Genomic DNA, 18,853 nt, shown 5'->3' with positions numbered 1-18,853 from the left:
TATATATTTATTTTTTTTTTTATTTTTTTTCAGCATTCAAGACAATTAACGTATGCACTGAAGTCATAAAAGTAAAACTTTTCTTGTAGCAAACATAACGATGAAGAGAACTAGTTGTATTTTACTAGATGTCCATTAAAATGCTTTTGATAATTATTATGTTTTGCATATGTACAAAATACGTGAGAATGGATTGGTTTGCTTGGAAACTGCTGTAGTTTTCACTTTTTTTTTTCCTGGGAGAATATTTTGACCTACTTTCTAAAACAGCTGATTTCAGAAAAACCAAGCACCAGACTTCCCACAACCCATTGTGTTTTGAACCTTTGACCTCTGCAGACCCAGGAGAGATGAGACGGAATCGCAGCTGGGGGCATATTCACAACTTCACTCCGTTCCACACTGCTTCACAGATTTCTCATTTAAAACTCATTTGTTTTATAAACTTTTAAGATGAAAATCTGCTGGACTTCCTTCAGGCATATTGGACGAATATGCACGTCAACATCGATGTGACTTGAATAAACCAGCATCGTGTGCAGAAAACGTTACTGCCTTAAGGGATCTGCAGTGAAATCATGGGCAGCTCTACCTGACCATCATGCCTATCATAATCTCCTTGTTGACGTCTTGTGTTTACACTGTCTTTGGTGGACGCCTTTCAAAGTGCATTCTTACAAAAACATTCCTGTGTTACGATAAAGCTATTATCCCAATCACTGGGGGGAAAACTCATAAAAGTGATGGCATGTAATAAACTTAATAAGGAAAACATCACAGGGGACAGATGAACAACACAAGCCTTTGAGTTTGAGTGAAGGTTATTGCAGTGTTTGTGTCAGAGTCAAGTCTTCATAGCAGTGCTGGTGTTAGGGAGGAAAAAAAATTTTGTTCACAGATTTCAAAGCATCACCAAATAAACCGAATGCAGAGGATTTTTTTAATATACCTTTAACCAGTGAGAGTGCCAAAAGAAAGTAATGGATTGTTTTGGTCTGGCTGAGGTATTATGTGTCACACTCAAAGTTCCTTAAAGGCCTTTTTGCACTGCCTGGCCTGACCATCTCCCTACAGAGGCTGTCGGTCTGTTGTTATTGTCTGATGTTGTTCCAGGATTCAATGATGCACAGTGGCTCCAGAACTTGTGGATGTCTGAAGACACAGTAAATTACCTGTGCACAAGATTACGTCCTGTTTTGGGGCGGACAAATACGACCTTCAGAAAGTACCACTACATTCGGTGAGTACCAGAGCACTGGACATCTGTTTGGAATGAGTGTTACAACAGTGTTCTGTGTTGTAGCACAAACTGTATGAGCACCTGAACTGATTAAAATCCCAAATCCAGACAGATTTAAAGAGATGGCAGGACATTTTGAGAACACAGTGTGTGGTTCCCATACACATAGTATACTATCATAGGTCTAACACAAAAGCACAATGACTTTTTCAACTTCAAAGGCTGGCATTCTGTGATTCTTCAGGCAGTGGTGGATGGAAAGGTTCTCCTCTGGAATATCTGTTAAGGAATGCCAGGGAGTCTACATGACAGGAGTACTGAGATTTTCATCACTGTGGCAACTAGCCACATGTGGAAATATTTTTCCACCACACACTACACAGCAAATTTGGAAGTGTTCCATCAACTCAGAGTTAAATTTTACACTTTTAAGGTGTCTATATAGGTCCACACTGGATGGTGTAGAAGTTACACTTTTGAAAGTGTCATTTGTGAGAGTTGATTCAACACTCACGGTAGCTGAAATCAAATACACTTCAGTGTTAATTTACCCCAAAACTAGTGTATATTGTCAAAAGTTAACACTATGAATGTGTTAATCCAACACAGAATGGTGTAAAGTATACATTAACATAGAAATCTGAGTTTTGAAACACTACTGGCAGGGCATGCTGTGGTGGTGCAGGGGTAAAGCACAGCCCACATATGAAGGCTCTAGTTTTCAATGCGGCTGTCGTGGGTTCGCTTCCCGGTCTTCCCCTTCTCATTACTCACTTTTTTTTTTTGTCAATTTACCACAAAATAAAAGCCTAGAGCAATTAAAACCTTTTTTTCCCCAGAAACTACTGGCCATCAATAATCTATAAATTCATTTTAAGACATTAGATGCTACAAAAACACCAGCACCATTCGCAGAATATAATCTACTTTTATTTCAAAACATCAAACAGCACTGACAGCAATATACAACAAAGGTCATACATTCATGGTACTTTGCACTGAAGGTGAAGTGTGCTTTGAAAGTTCATTGGAAGCGGCCATGGATGGTCTTGTGATCACTGATGAAGTGTCTTTGGTGCTGCTCTTGTTTTCACCAATATGAAGGAGGAAGACTTCCAGCCTGGAAGGAAAAACAAGAAATATAGCAGAAACATTAGGATAATAAATAAATATTTTAAAAAGTAGTGTGAGCCAATCTAATCAGACTCACCTGTGTGTGTCACCATAGTAATTCAAATTACTCTGTCCACCTGGTTTACAAGATAAAGCATTAAAAAGTCAGAAATAATTACTAAAGAAATTAGTCAGCTTATAGAAAAAAATTTGGACAGCATTAAAAGTCGCACCAACCCGTCTGAAGAAATGTGTTGAAGTCTTCATAACAGGCTTCAATCACCACCATGACACACTGACAAAGAAAAAACATTTTGGCAGTTTTTAGATATGCCACAGGTACAAAACACCAGAGTCAAATGGCTCAATTGCCTCCTCACTGTGTAGATATGTTCTCCAGAGTCCTGCTAATCACCTAATTATTGTATTCAGGTGTGGTGCTGCAGCAGCACATCTAATGTTGCAGGACAGTGGTCCTCCAGGACTGGAATTTTACACCTGGGCCATATCATATTGTTCACAATAATACCGGTGTAAAAAACTGATCTGGGAAAATAAATGTTCTAGTGATATGCTAATTTCATGGTGCAAATGTCACCCTGCCATCACGCATGCAGAGCAGAGACATACAAGTTGTAAAGGTGAAGGCAAACATGGCTGAACCGCCATAAAAACAAAGAAGCTGGTCAGTGGGTTAACATTTTGTACTGGACTGAATTTCACAGAATTAGCTGCTATCTGCGATAAGGTAAGGGAATTCAGTAGTTCCTGTACTCGCTGGTTACCTACCTGGTTACATGGAGCTCTGTGTCAGCTCGCCAATCCTCCACACACAGAAAATGAACTGAACAGCCACTGACGTCTTCCCAAAATAAAATAAATAACTTGGAGCTTAGCGCAAGGCTCATGGCCACCGATATGTACGAAACAGGAGAAATAGTTCCTGACCGTTTTGTCGGCACCCGGTTGACCGGAGGCGGAAAGATACGACCACTTTTCAGAAACATAGAGAGAAAACTAGCTAGCAAGCTACAGCTAGTGACGTCTGCTAACTCATAAACATTTAAATAAGTAAGAGGAAGCTAGAGTTTAAGGTGCTTATTGTTCCGCATCCCGAATCAGATGAACTGATTAAAGAAACACATGTTGGTGTGTTGAGCTGGATGAAGTGGAAGCCGCAGCAGCCGATCTGGACGTTGAGGGAAGACTTGGTGAAGACGACCTTGGAGGGGAGGATGGCGGCGATATTGATGATGTAACGTTGGAGAGTCCGAGGAAACCATGGTGGGTGCACAAATGTCTAGGGTCGCAGAGTATTCTAAACAAAAAAGAAAACCTCAGCGACATAGTCAACATAGCCTATTCTGCTAGTTATGAAGCAACAGACAGGACTATCCACACTAGCTGCCACTTAGCCATTCAGTTTTACAACTTATGTTTTGCGAGCACAAATAAAACATTACTAATTAGCATTTATACCTGATAGTTTCAAAGTTAAACATACAGAATTAAAACTGCTGTAAATTTTACATATTACGTGTAAAGAGTGTACTTCCTGCTTTGTTTTCATTGGCCACTACTCCTGGTACGTACGCAGGAAGCACATGTTGGCCAGTCTGCCTCCAAGCTGTTGGTTGTGTGTGTAAAAACTGTTTATTGCAGGTTTATGGCAAACGCACAGAGACAGACGCACTTAGCATCTGGATACAATATTCTCCAAATGTTCTGCAGTCATGTACAACACCTGTTAGGGTGGCGCCGCCAACCACACCTAAGCACACAACATCTGCGTGAAACTAAGGAGGAACCATGTGGAGCTTGTGGCACCTTGCAATGCAGTGTTAGAGGGACCAACCGCTGTGGGTTTGAGTGGAAGTGGGGGCTTGTCTTCCAGCAGCTCCAGAGATACCATCATGTTTACCAAGCAGGTTCTGAAGGAGCAGTACAGAATTAAACAAGCTAGCAGACAGACAGCAAACAGAAGAATGGAGGGGGAAATGAGAAGCCTGGATGCTTTAGCTGAATTCCTTTAATGTGAAACAAAATTGTGTAGCTAAACGTAAAAAACAAACAGTTTTAACTTGAATGTTCATTGCATTTTCCGTAGACACCTGTGAAAATAATTTCTATTCCCAATGTCTTTTTTGTTCTCTGGGAAATTACTTTTGATGGTAAATAAAGAAACAATCATAAAAATCAAAACATCTACAATAGTGATAGTAATATTAATGATAAAATAATGGTCAGTGCAAAGTAGCCTACAAATTCTTTGGTGGGGGGCGGTGAGGGACCTGGATAAAGGCTAGGGGGACGCTGGTCCAAAGAATGTTGAGAAACACTGGTCTAACAGATTTGAGTCAACATTCAGGTTAAAAACAATGTATACGACATGTATTGATAATTTTGATGACACTCAGCAAACTGCAATGTTTGTTTGCTGTTTTGTCAGTTGGTGACTGTATGTTATTTTATGACTTTTTATTTGTGTGTTTTTATGATATAAAGCACTTGTTGCTGAAATGTGCTATCCAAAAAACCCCAATTGATTGATTGAAATCCCAGCTTTGTGAGGGTCACTCCAAGTCCAGACTCTCCAAAGAAGAGATGAATGCGGCAGCTGAAATCTTGAAGTTGTTCCACAACTCTCTTCCGGATATTATGCGTTTTTTTGTAAGTCTGAAATTTGTGCCTGATCTTTAAAGAACAGGTTCCCCCCTTTAGTTAAGCTTTGCATTGGACAGATGGACAACCAGCCCAGATGAGTCACAATCTCAGAAGGTTGGACATGACACCAGAGAGGTGACCTTTGCTAGTCTGAGCGTTACACTATCTGCATCTAATGGCCTGTGCACAGCACTTCTTTGCTCAGATGTGAAAGTGATATTGATCTGTTCCTCGAAGTAAAAAAACCCAAATAAACGTATTGATCCAAACTTTCCCTCTACAAGCGCGCTGCAGCACAATAAAGCTCTCCCAGTCAAACTACCTGTAGGTGCCGCATTCAACATTTTGACAGAAACGCCCCATTACTTGCAGACAGATGGGCACTCCACAAACTAAACACACCCGTGGGAATGAGGTTGAGCCATCAACTGCTGCTCTAGTCATTTGACAGTCAGCATTACTTTGCATCTGCTGCTGCACAGGATTGCTGCGAGGCAGAATAAGGAATATCTACTGCTCTCTCAGCAGAAATAGATCAGAAGTGTCAACATCCTGTTTTTAACAAGAAGCTGTTGCTTTGAGGGAACACGATTCTATTTGGAGAAATATTATTCTGAGCAACATTAGATTACCAGTGGCGTTGGAATTATTTGTCCAAACTCGTTTGTTTTGTGACGATAAGGCCAAATTAATTTAGGAAGTGTATTACTATGTGCAGCTGATTCTAATGAGCTGCTAATCAGTTTGCCTGACTGGATTAGGAACAGTTTCTTCTTCCTCTACTGTGAGGCGCTGATGGAAGAAGAACTTTCTCAGCTCTCGCCTCTGTATGCTTGCTCTCATTCTAACACATTTTCATCTTTTTCATGGCAGCATCACTTCTTGGTTCGTTTCATCTCCTCCCCATCACTCCCACTGCCTGCTCAAGCTTCGTTCCGGCTGCTTCATCAGATCCTGCCCACTGGCCCGCAGGATTCCTCTGATGGTATCCTCCAAGTTAACAGATAACCGCTGTCTATGTGAGAGAGTCTAGATTTACTCAAATGTTACATTTCAACATTAGGTTCAATATACATGAAGTTTAAAGTACTTGTTCACTGACGCAAGTCGCGAATTCAGCTGAGCTAAACACTGAGAACAAAGAGACTGATAGAAAACTTTAAATCCCAGAATGTACTGCATTAACACTTTCAGTTTCTAGCAGGCAGCCTTCTTTTTTGTAGCCGCCAAGGGAAACAATGGTGAGGGAGGAGATCTTTCTTCTTTGAACAGACCCTGGCTATATATTTAGTCTATAGTTTGGGTAATTGGTGACTTTATTCCAGCCAAAAATGTGCTTGGACAAGCTTGAACTAGCCGTCATCTCTTGGGGAAGCAGCATCAGAGCCCAGGACTTAAAAAGGTTCAACAGATAAAGAAGTCTGGTTCTGTTCTGGAGACGACTGTGGAATCTCTGGAGATGATTATGCAAAGAATGATTCTTCATAGGATCAAGAAAATGATGGACAACCCTGACCATCCTCTTCACAAAACTGTCTTGGGAAGACAGAGCATCTTCAGTCAGAGGTTTCTTCAGATTCAGTGCAGTACAGACTGCTTCAGGAGATCTTTCCTCCCAACAGCCATCACCATCGTCAGTAACTCTTTGAATCTAAATGAATGAGTTACAACAACATTTAATGACGCTTTATGACAACAGTCATAAATATTCATGAAGGCTTATTCATGTTCATGACAGGTGTTATGTCATGTTTATGACAGTGTCATGACAGTCTTATTCACCCCCCTTCAAATAAAATGTTACCAAGTATTTTTGAATTTGAAGTTCTTCAGAAAGAGTCTATAGCAGCGTTCTCAACCGCAGTCCTCATGGGCCAGAGTCCTGCAACTGGTAGAGTTGTCCCTTGTCCTAAACGCTTGAATTAAATGGTGAAACTGCCTCACTAGCATGAAGTCCAGCTCTACAGAGCTCTGCTAATGAGCTCATATTGGACCACAAGACACAGCAACAAACGTCTGACCAATCCAACAACAAACCACACAGGCCTCTGTGTGAAGTTGTTCAATGCTGCCCTGGTGTCAATAAGGGGAGGAAGACGACTCCATGTGTACAAGATGACGCCATATTTGTCACCTAAGAGCCAATTTCAACACTCCAAATAAAGTAAAGAGTCTCCAGAGACCTTAATATTCTCTGAGTTGAGCAGCTCATCTACAGTAACCACAGATCTATTTAGTGCTTCTCTGATTTTTTTGTTCTTTTTACCTGGGTAGGTTTGCAGTTACGCCATAATGATTTTCATATTTAGACTGATTTTAACTTCCTACCTAAACAGCCAAACTCTGCTCTGAACTTCTGGGACAGAACAGAGTCTGAGCCATATTTTTGAAACAGCTACCAGCAGACATGATCAGAGTGCATGCTGGGTAATAATTAAATAAGACACCACTCTAAGTACAACTCTCAAGTTGTACTCTGTGGCAGGGAATGTGTTTGTGCTGTTTCGACTCACGAAGGAATGCGGGCAGATACCGAGCTAGCAACCAATGCTATTATGACCACTAACTTACCTCCCTGGGGTCATGCAGACACACCTACACACACACACACACACACACACACACACACACACACACATGCCAGCAGCCAGTAGTGGGGTGGATTTATGAGGTCATTTATCGTGCCAGTCAGCTGTCTGTTGCATCTTCATCTATTCTTATCATGCAGCTGCGTCAGTGCAGATTAAACTGCTTCCTGGGTGATGCACTTCACAGGAAAATCTCTGATGGTAAAAGCTCCATGTAATGGAAGTGCAGCAGCAAGAAGCTCATAAATGTAGTGGTGTCCAGCTGGAGAAAATCCAGTGGGAAATTGTCTGTTGAGTTTCCTGAGGGGACAGTCGGCTGTACAAGCAGCATATTTCCCCGTCTGGTTCGCGACCTTTGCCGTGTGGCATCTTATTTGCTGCCTGAATTCACAGTACTGAACAGAAAGGCAGCAATCAGCCAAAAATAGAGCTTCCACACTCTGCCTGGCTGGGGCAGCCAGTGTGGCAGGATGAAGTGTGTAAGGTCAGAGGTTTTGTCAGAACAACATCTTCATCTTAATAGGCCTTCCTCCGTCAGCAACCACAACACTACAAAAAAACTAAATCCTACCAAGTATTTTTGGTCTACTTTCTAAGTGCAAATATCCTAATAGACATGAGTTAGTTTTGTTTCATTTCAAAAGTAACTTTTCAGCAAGATACAGGTGTTTGTTTTAAGTTGATAGTTCTTTAAAGGGGCAGTATTATGTGTTTTCCAGTTGATAGCACAATTAAAAGTACCTTCAGTTGCTGTAAAAATGCTGTGTATATTAAATATGACTTAAAAGAAATGTAACTTTGTGAGTTAATGTCTTGAAATTGGGTCTCTGTTTCTTTAAAAAACTGCTTTTTCTGAAACTCCGCCTTCAGGAAGTCATCGCAACATGGCTCCTCAAGACGCAGCTCTGAGGAGGAGCTGCATCTGGAAGGCGGAGCTAGGTCCACCCAGGCGTTTTACACAGCTGAATGGTTGCCATGGAGATTAATGGACTTGCATGAAAGAATCAAGGAAACACTGCAGGTATGTTCTTGATAAGGAAATAATATTATAACACGATGTAAAGCTCAAAAAAGTTGATTTTAATTAATACTGCCTCAGATTACTTTACTAATAACATGCCATGTTCCCATGTTATTAGTGAAATAATCGGCCAGTGAACTAGCACTTTTTCTTCAATATTATGGAATTCTTGACTTCAAAAAGCTCCTATATCTTGCTGAAAAGTTACTTGTAAGTTATTTTTGTCTTATTTCAAGTGTACTGAGATATTTGCACTAGAAACTAGATCGAAAATACTTGGTAAGATTTTGTGTCTTTTGCAGTGAAGCTCCCTTGAGGTTAGTGTTGTCAGAATATGTAAACAATGTCAAGTTTAAAATAAGCATGCAAGTCACGAATGCTAAAATGAGGCTCATAATAAACTGAGATCTCAAGAGATGGAATTAACTAAAGGCCAAGTTCTCCGTCTCTCCTGTCATCAGGGCAATTACAGCACAGCCAGTGACCCAGAGGACAAAAGATATTGTGTCCTTCACACAATGCTGAGTGTGGGTGTCTGTATGTTTTTGTTGCTTTGAGTTGAAGCGATGTTTTTCCTCCCGCGGAGCTCAAGTCAGATTTATCAGACATAATGTACATACGCAAAGAGACTTGCCGGCACCTTTCTGCCTTGGCTGCGCAGCCTGGGAGTTTCTGAAAGACGCTCTTGTCAGAGCGAAAAATCCTCCCGATGAATAATTCTGTCTTATTTTTCCCAAAGTAACTCTCGCTGACAAACGCGAGCTGCAGGGAAAGAAACTCTGCGTCTTTTCCCTCCCTTTGAATGAGCTTCCAAAGAGACAATGCCGATGCTGCGCACTCTCAGGTTCTTTTTTGAGACATAGCTGTTAAACATCATTTGCCACGGCTCAGGCACTGATAGGAGAAATAACGAAGGTGTTTCAAACACAAGCTGACAAACATGATGTTCCAAAAATAGTTGGATCAGCTTTAAGGCAGCTGGAGGTGGCAGGGGGGTCTGAGAGGAGCTGAACATTGGGGATTGTTTTTATGTTCTTTGCAGTTTCCCCCTAACAAGCTTTACCATCACTTTTATCATAGCTTCTTTATTTTTCTATGTAAGAATATAAAAAGTGACACGGTCACATGTGGATAGAACTCTATCAAAATAAAAAGTAAAGACAAAAGCTCAACTGCCTTTCTACGCAGTTCCACTCAGTTATCATCTCCCTTCCATCTGGCATTTCTCCCATGTCACTCGATTTCTCAGGCTGAATTTTAACTGAGCCAATCAGCAAACAGAAGGAAGAGTCGTGAACAATGGCACCAATTTTGTTCGAAGTGGACAAGGGCCTGTTTTTACAAGGCTATTACTATCACTGCACAATGTATATTTTTAAAAAGTTGGAGAATATTATGTATTTGTCTTTCAAAATACATTCTTTGTCGACATCAGGTTATTAATTTTCTTTCTCAGCTGTCAATTTTTGTTTCTCTATCGCTCTTTGTCTATATAATGTTCCCACAAGAATATCAATGGCTGCACAGTGTTGGTAGAGCTGTTGCCTTGCAGCAAGAAGGTTCTGGGTTTGATTCCTGGCCCGGGGTCTTTCTGCAGTGGGTTCTCTCCGGGTACACCGGTTTCCTCCCACGGTCCAAAAACATGACTGTCAGGTTAATTGGTCTCTCTAAATTCTCCCTAGGTGTGAGTGTGTGTGCATGGTTGTTTGGTTTGTCCTGTGTGTCTCTGTGTTGCCCTGTGACAGACTGGCGACCTGTCCAGGATGACCCCGCCTCTCGCCCAGAACGTTTGCTAGAGATATGCACCAGCAACCCTCCTGACCCCACTAAGGGACAAGAGTGCACAGAAAATGGATGGATGATGGACAAGAATATCAACAAGTGTGTTCTACACCGGTAGGTCAAACATTGCACATGCATGTACAGCTGCCTTTTTTTCAGTTAGCTGCTGTAGAAAAGGCATTTTAGAAACAACTGACCGCCACTGCTGGGTGAGTTTGTCATGTTTAAATGTGAAGAGAATCCTACAGAAACAGCTCAGTCTCCATCCCTCATCTCCACACGGAGGGAAATGTGGGAGGTGTGTTTAGTCCATCCTGCCTGGCAGTAAAGACAGATATTTGGGACCTGATCCTCACCGCACTCTCTCCAGACAAAGCAAAACAAACACATCCATGGGAGGGGAACAGGAAGGAGGAGAGCGGGATGATTTGTGGGGATGTTGTCAGCTTGGTCGTGACCTAATGCTCTGAGGGCGGCCCGCTTTCAAATCTGATAGTCCTTTGTGTTTTATGGTCCCAGTCAGTAAACAATAGTCAATGTTTATTTTGTTAAAGTGAAGAAAGGCTGATGAAGAGTTAAAGTGCTGAGAGACAAACTAGCCAAGGCAAAGAGTCATGTGCAAATGTAACGGTGCAAGATATCAGGAGGTAACGTAGATGTCAGAAAAAGTAGTTGGATCACGTCTTTATAATCACATTTTTGTTTAATTTACTGGTAGGACTTGACTAAAATTTTGAATGAAGCTATTTGTAATTTATTGAAAACCATTTAATGACAAAATAAGTAGCATTTTCAATTCAAAAATCTTTTTTGCTGCTTAATTATTGAATAAGTAACAACAAATAAATCAAATCAAGTTTATTTATAGAACACATTTAAGCAACAAGGCATTTCAAAGTGCTTTGCATCATAAAAACACAAAAATACTTAGTCATAGAACACACAGTCAACAACTGACAAAGATATTTAATGTTTTTATTTAGACTCTTCAATCATCATATAGGAGTAAAGTGTTTGTGAACTATGGAGGCTAACATTAGCATTGGGGACAACTGTGCTGCTGCTACATGTTTAGCATTAAGATGCTATTTTAGGCTTGAATAGCTTAGCTTATAGGCTAACTCCTTTTAGCAAAACTTTAACACAGCAATAGTCTATTCCAGTGTCCAATCAGATAATTTAATCATGAAACAAAAATGAACTCCCAGTGAAACAAGAGAAGCAGCTTTGTGCGTCAGATTTACGGGCGTACCAGAAACGCGCAAATGTCGGAACCATTGTATGTTATAAAAGAAAAATTACTCTAAGCGTTTTAACACATCAAAGTCTTTGTAAGTAATTAATCAAAATTAATGTCTTAAAGTTCTGACCCTGTGTCAGTAAAACTATGTTAACCAAGAAAATATTTTAATTTCTCAAAGGACCCACAAGTGAACCCCTGAAAACTGTACATATATTCATGTCCCAATTGCAAACAACTGGGACATGACAGGAACCCTTAGAAGCTAAAAGCTAGGACTGAGGGGCAAGCTTTGAAATAGGACTCAGCTTAAAAGTTTGCTCAAATCTCACCCTTCACGTTTAAAAATGAACATAAATCTGTGACAAACAATGTAAATCATTAGATGAAACAGTTTTTTATTAAGTGAGTGAACCATTCCCATCACTCTGCACCTTTGTCCAGTCTGAACAGAGCACCACACAAAGTTCATTCAGAATCTCCCATAGGAAGCATTAGTTAACCCACATCCTCCCATCACACCAATCAGGATATGAGTCAGTGTAACCATAGAGACAGGGAGTGCAGAAGACTGCACACTCCCTGCTCAGAGACACGAGTGCTGTATCTCATGCAAGCACTGCAATTTTTAAATCAATAGTAGCAGGTTTATGTTATTTATTTATTAACTTTGTTTAACAAGGATAAATCTGCTAAACAAGCTACTTTAATTGTTATCCACAATCACCAGAAACATGTTCCACCTCGATGCACCGACATCCGCTAACTACCACAAAGTCTTCTGGGAAAATCCTGGAAGCTAGAGCAAAATGAGAGGGTGGCATTAACTGCATACTGCAGGAATCTGATAAGCAAATAACTCTAATTAGGCGAGTTTGTTAGATTTGGTTAAACCGCTGCAGCACTATACGGAGCAAACCACAAACTTCCATGTCTTTTGTTTGATTTTGTGTGATGGACCAAAACATCTCTGCGTATGATTGTAAAATTCAAAAATTGACACATTTTTCACAAATGGAAAAACTGTAAATGTTGTTGTATTCAGGGTTTTGGATTGATACGTTTCAGAAGCAGCTTTTGCTACAATCACAGCTGTTTCCACTAGTATTACACGTCTAGATGCCGATGTTAGTAAAATAGATCAAACTAGATTGAATGCATGAGCATCAGTTTTCCCATCTTTCCACATGTTCTCAATCCAAACTTTTACTAGGCCACTGTAACACATAAATGTGATTTAAACTGAACTACTCTTGTACCAGGATATAGGAAGATGAACCTCCTATATCCCTAGTGCCAACCATTTTCCCACAGAGCTCTGAGCTTCCTACCTCTTCTGGAATGATGCTGCCACCAACAGGTTCTACCTTTGAGATGTTGTGTACCTCTTAGTGATTCATTTTCCATACATATTTTTTCCATCAGTAACTGAACGGTAGTTGGTACACCTGTCGGCCCTCCTCCTGGTGAAGTTCAACCCATGTTACATCAGGCCTTCTATGTAAACCTCCTTTGTTTCTGAGTCGTTGTTCTTACCTTCAGTCTGTTCTGTGTCCCTCTGGACAGGTTTGGCTTTGTGTCAGGAGATTGAACCATCCATCCTCAAGTCTACTTTCACATTTAGAGAAGTAGCTCCTTCTGTCCTCCACGACCAAAAATCGAAGTGTTATTTTGACTTGTAGATAGTGTTTACTCTGAAGAAATCAAACCTTAACACACTGTAGACCAGTGTTTCTTAACCTATTTTGGGCCAGCGCCCTCCTAGACTTTATCCAGGTCCCTCACCGCCCCCCACCAAAGAATTTGTAGGCTACTTTGCACTGGCCATTATTTTATTATTAATATTACTATAACTATTGTAGATGTTTTGATTTTTATGCTTGTTTCTGTATTTATCATCAAAAATAATTTCCCAGAGAACAAAAAAGTCATGGGAATAGAAATTATTTTCACAGGTGTCTACAAAAAAATGCAATAAACATTCAAGTTAAAATTGGTAGGCAGTCAATCAGAGAGGAAAAAATATTCTTATTCTGTGCCAGTTGTTAAATATTCCACAAAATGAGCAGATAAAAGTTGTTCAACATGCCAGTTTAAAGTTTGAACTATTTGCAAAACGACTGAGCTCTGCAACATTAAAACATGGATAGAACTGTAACTACATTAATCATAGCTCTTCTTCTCTTCAGTGTTTTTGTGAGTTTCTGGTGGTGCAGCTCTGTGCTGCCTTCAGGAGAATGGGACATCAGAGTATCATCCATAAAATTTCACCCACATGGCGTTTATTGTGCAAACCAGAGCTTTCAGTGGAAAAACAAAAGTTCCAGGTCCTTTTAATGCCATACAAATATGAGACAGAAACATGGATCATATCTTTATGTAGACCTRTTGATTTATAGATTAATAGTTTTACTGGACAGAAATTACAAAGAACAAATCTGGTTCTCAATCAAATCCTAATGAGTCAAATTGAAAGTGTCATGGAGTCAACAGCCTCATGACATTAACACTGACATGAAAAATAATATTGAAGAAATAAATATGTCAAATCTAATTAAAAACATAAATAAGTGATCAGTTCTTTACTGTTGTAGTCTGTAAGATATATTTATTCTCAGTACTAGATATGGTCTCAACAAACCCATGGCACTTCAACAATATTATTTTACCTTTTATCTGGAAGTAGTGTCTGTTTATTCTTGCCATACAGTCCTCTGTATTAATTATTGCTCGAAAGATCTTGCCATATCAGTTTATTCCTCTGCATTTACTTTAGTTTCTTAGTTTATTCTTGCAGTTTGTTCTTCATTCATTTCCATTTAGTTTCATTTGATTACTATTATCCTCTTTTGGTTTATTGCTATGTCCACTTTAGTTTCTTTCCTGTTGCTAGATTTATTTTATCATTTATTGACGCTCACCATCAGTAATCTTCACTCATCACCTAATCCCATTTTCACTGTTCAGCGTCGGATTCTCTGTTTTTATGCCATATTTCACATCTAGTTCGTCGCTCCGTTTTATGTCCCGCTTCTGCTGTCTCAGAGTTTTGCGCAATGTGCGCGTCTTTTTTTTTTTTTTAMCCCCTAAGGTGCAGGGCGGTCGGGAAACGTATCGATGGGGAAAAGTCAGACTGACATAAACCTTTTAAAACAACGAAAACAATTTCTGCATTCTGATTATTGACATTTAAAAGTGCTGCGTTGTTCTATCACCCCGTCTCATACCGGACCACTTACAGCACCGGTGTCAACGCTATAAAATGAACGCTCTCTATCGTGGTATCACCCATGGAGGGATTTCTTTATTTCTTTATTTAAATGGGTTCATTTTTCAGAGGGATACACAGTGAGGGTATCGTGATTTTAGCTACCAGTAGCAGGAGAACGGAGCTGCGCCAAGAAGCCAACAGAAGCTAACAAACACTGAATAGAAGAAGAGCTGCCATCGATACAGTTGCGGCCAAGCATGATTTAATGTTACACAATACAGTTTTACCAAGTTGCTCAAAGTCTAAACTGGCATTGTTGTGCACTTAAGGTGTAAAGTTTACCTTCGACCAAACGCCCCCCAAAGGCATCCCAGCGCCCCCCCTTTTGTAAAAATGTCCGCTAGCGCCCCCTGCCGTCCTCTGAACGCCCCCTGGGGAGCGGTACCACCCACGTTGAGAACCGCTACTGTAGACTGTTGTTATAATTTTGCTCCAAGCTTCCATGTAGCTTAGGGTGTTTTCACATCTTATTGTCTCGTAGACTCGGTTCAATTTGGGACCGAAATCGCAACATTTATTAATTTCTCAGCTGCTGTGGTTTTCTTTCACACTGCACTGTGTCAAACAAACCGAGCCCTTAGTAAAACCAGTCCCCCTCCTCACCTGTGGTGGTGCTGCAGCAAGAACCACTGAAGGGACCAACATAAAAACCTCTGAAGAAGACGCTGAGTGCAACTTCCATCTTCACAAAATATAAACAAAAATGGAGTAGCATCAGATTTTAGCGGTTGTAGGATTTCACTGTTGCCTTTGTTAAAAGACTGAGTCATTTCTCCTACTAGCAGTGGACACCAGTATTTGATTTGGTTGTATTTACCCAGAATTCCTCTTCCTGCTTTTGACGCAGTCTCTGATTTGCTTACATTCCATTCACATAAGCATTTGAACAGCGACAGAGTTCACTTCAACCAAGCAGAGTTTGAGAGTTTTAGGCGGGCCATAGTTCACTTTCAAGGCAAACGAACCAGAATTTGAGAATTAAACAGGTATGTTGAATGTTAAAGCTATCTGCAAACTAACAAACTCTACTGCATTTAGAACCAACTGACAGCAAATAAAATCTGTTTTTATATAGTTGTAAGTTCAGCCTTAATTTACAGTCATGTTGTCTTAATCGATGCAGTGGTTGCTAAGAGATGTCTCATCACCGCCCTGAAACCAGGTTGACTAGACCTAACAGTTACTTTTGAAAACTGTTCAGTATTACAAAAATGAAAGAAAAGAAGAAGTGCTGAAGTTAGTCAGAGTTTTTCTGTATTTCAAAGTTTCTGCAGCACCAGTGAGGTTTGGGTTAGAGACAGTAATTCTGTTCTATGGATGATCATCATATCACTCCACTTGTTTCTCCCTTCCTTTGATTCCTCCAGATTGATCTGTATTAGTTTTCTGTAATTACTCCCTCCCACTTCATCAGACAATAAACACGCGTCATTTTGCATTTCATCTTTATCCCTCTGTGTCTCTCATCCCCGTTTATGGTAATTACAGGTCTCCATCAGATTGAGCCTGCCTACCCTTCTGGAGTACCGCAGTGCTCTTGTGCGTTGCAGGATTTCCATATGAGTGGAGTAATTATGCGGAGCTGTTCAGCCTACGCTCAGGGACGGCGGGCCTTGGCTGGCAGACTGACCACGGTTCAGTCAAAGGTCAAACAGCCATGCACTTCTGCTGCCTATTCTCTTTACTGTCTCTGTGTTTTCTCTGTGTGCGTGTGTGTGTGTGTGTGTGTGTGTGTGTGTACTGGGCCAGATTTTAGAAAAGGTTTTCAGGGGCAGTAACCCAGGGTACCATTTTTTTTGGAAAGGGTCCCAATTTTTTATTTTTATTTTTTGCATACATGTACTTCATATTATAGATAATATTTACATTTTTGAAAATGATAAAGGTATCATTCATTTCTTTGGAAATAAAGAGAATGCTGCAGTACATAGCTACATAAAAAATATATTTTTTACATATTTGTTTAAGCTGTTACAATGTCATGACAGTATGGGATGAGACAGATCATATGTGACAAAATCAAGTTCTCCCAGTGTTATCTAGAAACAACCAATCAGAACCAGGAGGCGGGTCTTAGTTTTGTCAATTAAAATCTCGTGGGGCATCTCATCCCCTCTGAGGAGCTAAAAGACATGGAAGGCAACGGACAAGATGGGGCTTTGAAACATTGTGGTGGCAGCATCATGCTTTGGGGATGCTTTTCTTCTGCAGCAATAAGACTGTGATTAATGTTATCCATCTAACCTGACTGAGTTTCAGCCATTTTATAAATAACTAGTGCAAAAATATTTCTGTCTCTATAGTCATATTCAATAAATTAGATATAAATTAGACAACAAATTAGTTTAACACATCTTCAACTCCTCACTGGAGGTTGGAAGGAGGGCTAACAGGAGTACAATAGAAACAGAGGAATGATAGATTCAGGCTAAATGGTAATGTTAAAAAAATTGTTTAAGGATTTGATGTATTGGTGCTGTGTGGGAGACTGAACCACAATTTCCCTGAGGGTAAATTAATAAACTATCTATCTATCTATCTATCTATCTATCTATCTATCTATCTATCTATCTATCTATCTATCTATCTGTCTATCTGTCTGTCTGTCTGTCTGTCTGTCTGTCTGTCTGTCTGTCTGTCTGTCTGTCATAATGTGTCTGGTTTGTCAGAATAAATGTTTCAAAATAACAACCTTTAAGCAGATATTTATTAAACATAAAGATAAACCGCTACCTATTAAATAAGGTTTCAGAAAAGCCATTCAGCACTGTTAAAATCTCCCAGTGTTTTTGAAGATGTTTTCCTGAAGCTCGAGCTCCATGTAGCGTCTCAGAACTCCCGACACACGTTCTGTTGACGGAGAGTGTCATAGCTGAAAACATGTCACACAGGATTCACAGAATTCAGAACAGGAACTCCGGAGAAGAATGTAAATATTTAAAGTGAACAGTTTTAGACCCGGTTCAGTTGATTCTCCTCCTCTCTGGCAGTTTTCTAGCATTTGCAGTTCAGTTGAAGCGAGGCTGACAGACATTAAAAAATGAACATTATTTAACTTTATGACTTCTGGAATAAAATAATTGTGAGCAAAGACACATACTGATTCTGTTCCTTGTGACATTCATAATGAAGTTTACTTCATTGTTTTTGGGGGCTCTGGGACTCAACGTCGCACAACGGAAAAGTGGGGCAAACATCTGAAACGTGCGGCAGACGGATCAGCGAGAGCAGCCTGTTCGGCTGACAGGTGATCTGTTTGCTGTGCAGATCGTATTCCAGCAGGATTTCACTTAGTTTTCAGAGCCGCCTCCAACATGCCTGCTCTCCTGCGGCATCCATTAAACACACTCAGGATGCATCAGTCACCCCACAGGAAGTGGTGTATGATATGTGTCTCTGACTCACTCACTCACTCCTGGACTGTTATTTACTGCTGTGTGTTTAGTATGTGGTTGGTAATGAGTAAACGTGTTAGTCTTCAAGTGCAGCTCCTCCAATTACATTATAGTGAAATCTATGAAAGAATGGACAGAGCAAAGACAACAAGAACAAACCCATGATGGATGGGAGGGTCAAACAGAGACGGACCCTGGGGAGGGAAAGAGGTTTAGAAGAGGAGATGGATGAGGGCAAAAGGGGAAGCCAGGGGCTATTAGCTGAGCACCATGGTTCCAAACGGTCCCCAAGTAAAATGTGCAAAGGGCTCAATTAATGTAATGATTCCTGTTAGGTAAAGGGCCTAGATAATAACCTGGGCCCTCCGATCCATAAGTTGATGGATTTGATTTGAGTGCAGAATGAAATAAGTTGTGCTCTAGAAACGTATGAGAGCGTGAGGATCAAACTCAGGCCTGTGGGCCAAATTTAGCCCGCAGTGTAATTATATTTGGCCCTGGGATGTTCCAAGTGTCTGCTAGAGCATATGTGTCACAAA

The 18,853-nt window shown here is 40.4% G+C and overlaps 1 long non-coding RNA gene across 1 annotated transcript; it reads right to left on the bottom strand.

Moving 5' to 3' along the window:
* Positions 1 to 2,342: 2,342 nt before the first annotated feature.
* On the bottom strand, positions 2,343 to 3,622 carry LOC103462239 (uncharacterized). The gene is made up of 4 exons (XR_533304.1): positions 3,143 to 3,622; positions 2,591 to 2,648; positions 2,451 to 2,490; positions 2,343 to 2,360 (listed from the first exon to the last, which is right to left on the bottom strand). It is a non-coding gene; the product is annotated as an uncharacterized LOC103462239 (long non-coding RNA).
* Between the last annotated feature and the right edge of the window lie 15,231 nt (positions 3,623 to 18,853).

Source organism: Poecilia reticulata, linkage group LG3, assembly GCF_000633615.1.
Source record: "Poecilia reticulata strain Guanapo linkage group LG3, Guppy_female_1.0+MT, whole genome shotgun sequence".
NCBI classification, from domain to species: Eukaryota; Metazoa; Chordata; class Actinopteri; order Cyprinodontiformes; family Poeciliidae; genus Poecilia; species Poecilia reticulata.
Note: the sequence above shows the minus strand (reverse complement) of the source record. Positions and strands in the feature narration are given on the sequence as shown.